At 54.1% G+C, this 3436-nt stretch overlaps 1 long non-coding RNA gene across 1 annotated transcript; it reads right to left on the reverse strand.

Moving 5' to 3' along the window:
* Nucleotides 1-1147: 1147 nt before the first annotated feature.
* LOC111730822 lies at nucleotides 1148-3062 on the reverse strand. The gene is made up of 2 exons (XR_002776834.1): nucleotides 2900-3062; nucleotides 1148-1848 (listed from the first exon to the last, which is right to left on the reverse strand). It is a non-coding gene; the product is annotated as an uncharacterized LOC111730822 (long non-coding RNA).
* Between the last annotated feature and the right edge of the window lie 374 nt (nucleotides 3063-3436).

The following is a 3436-nucleotide window of genomic DNA, read 5'->3' on the forward strand; positions in this document are numbered from 1 at the left end:
AATGTTCCTTGGGTCTTCAGTGGTGGTGACCTATCTGATTGTTTTTATGCTACTTACTGTTGGCCTATGTGAGGCTGGGAAGGGGAGGCCTGGGGAGATTAGCAGGCAGCCCAAGAGCATATCTGTCAGGGCGGGGAGGGGGGCAGGCAACCACAATGGGTCTGTAGGGGTGGCAGCTAGTCAGAGGAGAGCAGGGCCCTGGTGGGGTGTGGCCCAACAGCTGTCCCACTACCCTGGCCAAAGAAACCCACAGCTTCATCGCCCAGGGCACCCGTGTGTTGAACACCCAGTCCTGGAGTCCAACTGCCCGGGTTCAAATATTGGCTTCACCATCTCCTCACTGTGTGACTGTGGGCAAGTTACTTCCCCGCTCTGAAACTTGGTTCCCTTTTGAGCCTCTCCTGTGGAATGGAGACTACCTGGGTGAGGATGAAATGAGACCATAACACAGCCTCTTGGAGGGACCAGGTTGCTGGTGGGGAAGCTGTGGACAGCAGGATTCACCCAGGGGGCACTCCCAGGCCCTGGACTCAGAGTTGGAGGACTGTCAAAAATGGAAGCCACAGGCCCTCCTGAGAACACATGAGACCAGCCACTTGCATGAATCTTCGCCTTCAGACAGGAGCTTAAGTGTGTGGCTGCCGAGCAGGCCAGCTTTGCACACCTCCATGGTGAAGGCAGGCTGTGCAGCCCCATGAGTGCAGCACCTCACTCAGGCAGCTTGGTTTCAAACCTCAGCACTACTAACCAGCTGTGAACCTTGGGCAAGAACTATCTCTCTGTGCCTCAGTTTATCCTTTGGAAAATGGAGAGGACAACAGTGCTTACTTTACAGCAAGGGTCTCCAATCCCCCGGCCACGTAAGGGTACCAGTCGGTGGTCTGTTAGGAACTGGGCCACACGGCAGGAGGTGAGCAGTGTGTGAGCGAGCAAAGCTTCATCTGTATTTGCAGCCGCTCCCCGGAGCTAGCATCACTACCTCAGCTCCATCTCAGATCATCAGGTGTTAGATCTCATAGGAGCACCAATCCCTGGCGCCAAAAAAATTGGGGACCGCTGCTCTACAGGGTGGTTGTGAAGATTAAATGCATTAGTACAGGTAAAATATGAAGTAAAGTCTTAGCTTTAAAGTAAAGGCTACAGCATCTTCTGAATCCTATAAATTTATTTAAACCCCATCTTACCCCAGAGTCCCCAAGATTCCTCCAGCTGTGGTATGTAGAGGAGGGGGAAAAGTGTTCAATCTCTATTTTGGCATTTCACGAAGTGGGTTCTATAGCCCTTTAAACTCACAAGGTGGTCCAGGACAATTGGAAAGGACACATCAGATAGGGACTGGCTGCTGGTGTCCGTGGAGCTGCTGCCTCTTAGAACTTCACACATGCACAAGGCTCTGAGAAGCCCTGCAGAGAAGAACCCTGTCAGATGTTTAAGTTGGTGTTTCCCAAATTTATTTGACCATGAACGAACACCCTTTTCTGCCCAATACCAATTTAACATCCTCCTGGAAAAACGCTGATGGTCAAGGTCATTTCTAGCTTGTAGTTTCTGCCTCACAGAAAAGACAAAAGGTTTTCTAAAAATCATCATCTCTGCCTTTGAACAAACCTCCTTCCAGTTTTTCAAGCACTTTCACACTAGCCCACGGGAAAGCGCCAGCCCGTGCAATGTGCTCTCGGCCCTGCTCCAGGGGTCAGAGAGGATCGGAGCAGGAAGGACCCCTCGGGGACATCCAGTGAGGACTGGCCCAGCTCCTTTCCAGCCCCGGCAGCCGCCTCTGGCTCCCACAGACCAGACGAAACACCCAGAACATTGTCAGGACAGAAGGCAGTGTCTTCCAGGAGTCTCCTAGAAAAAGGAGATGCCAAAAAGAAGCTTTTGAGGGTTGAGCCAGCCCGGCCTCAGGCAAGGGAGGTGTGTGCAGGATCAGGAGTCTCCTGGCACCTGCAGAGGCCCTGTGACCACCAGGTCCCATCAGTAGGACCAGTGCCACTTGCATATACTCTCTCCCATCTCCCTGCAAATGTTTCAGAAATTCTAACATTTGGCAATCAAAGCACATCTCCCAGACAGCTGCATGAACACAAGATAAGTTCCAAAGTTTGTCTCTAGGCCCTGTGGGGTTTGGAAAATGAGATTAATCAGCTAGTCAATGAAGAAGAGTGACTGGCACCCCTTATGTATATCATGCAGTATGTCAGAAGCCCTATCTTTAAGATGAGATCTCAATTCTGATGATAACCCTGTTTTACAGATGGGAACACTGAGGCTCATGGTGGTGAGTTAACATGCCCAGGGACATAGCAGAGCTGGGATTCAAACCCAAGCCCGGTGTTGTCTCCCCTGTCCCAGCCCTCTCCACTCCACTGTCCTATTCTGCTGCAGCCTGGCAGAGACCCCAACAAATAAAGCCCTAAGACTCCGTTCCCTACGTAGCCCCCCAGACCCCGTTCTCAGCACTAATCCAAGTTCTCAGGGCCTGGGGTGTGAAGGGAGTGTGATGCGCGGCCAATGCAGTCTGGCCTCTAATGGTCTGGCCCACGCTGTAGTTGAAAAAAACTGGCATTTGGGTTTGTCTACATGTCCCGGAGAATCTGGTTGTTTCGACCCCAATAATCTGATCACCCTTGGGGAGGGAGGAGGGGGCAGGTAGATAAATCAGTTTTCTGAGCCTGCTGAGCTGAAGGCCAGCCCACCACCCCGAGGTGATGTGGCCCATGAGAAGACCCTCCCGGGAACCCAGCCTGAGCCAGCACCTGGGCTGGGCTGCTTATCTCTGCGTCATTCCTGCCTGCTCCTGGCTGCGGCCCCCTTCCCTGCCCCTGCCCCACCTGCCCACCTGCCTTGCAGGGTCCTGGCATTCAGCCTGAGGGTGGGCATGAGGGACTGGGCCCATTACCTTTGGAAATTCCTTTTCCCTCTTCTGACTCTGCAGAATTCCTGGGTCAGCAGTATGGCTGTGCGCTGGGTAGGAGGTGGAGGCAGGGGAGGGGGCTCTACTCCTCCCTCTTCCGGGAGGCCCCTCACCTGCTCTGGAAGCACAGTTGCAGGGAAGGAAGGCCCCACCCCGAGCTCCGGGCCCCTGAAACACCCACCTAGCAGCACCCTTCCTCCCGCTCATCACAGGAAGTGGTCACTGGGGAGGGCCAGTCCCGAGCACCGCTCTGCACCAGAGGCCTCTCCCACGGCTCTGGCTCATGGTCAAGCTGTCTGAGAGGCGGGCTTCCTCTTCTCCATCCTGGTTGGGCACCCAGATCACAGGCAAAACAATGATTCACCCAAGGCCATGTAGCTAGGCAGTGGTGGGCCTCATTCCTAGGTCTGGCTGACTCCAGATGTGGGGTCCTTTCTCCCAGGACAGTGCGGTGGTCAGGGGTGTGGGTTCTGGAGTGAGAGGGCCAGACTTAAGTTCTTCAACCTCCTTGCTGGGTCACCC

The sequence above is a fragment of the Pteropus vampyrus genome, unplaced genomic scaffold, assembly GCF_000151845.1.
Source record: "Pteropus vampyrus isolate Shadow unplaced genomic scaffold, Pvam_2.0 Scaffold336, whole genome shotgun sequence".
Lineage (NCBI taxonomy): Eukaryota > Metazoa > Chordata > Mammalia > Chiroptera > Pteropodidae > Pteropus > Pteropus vampyrus.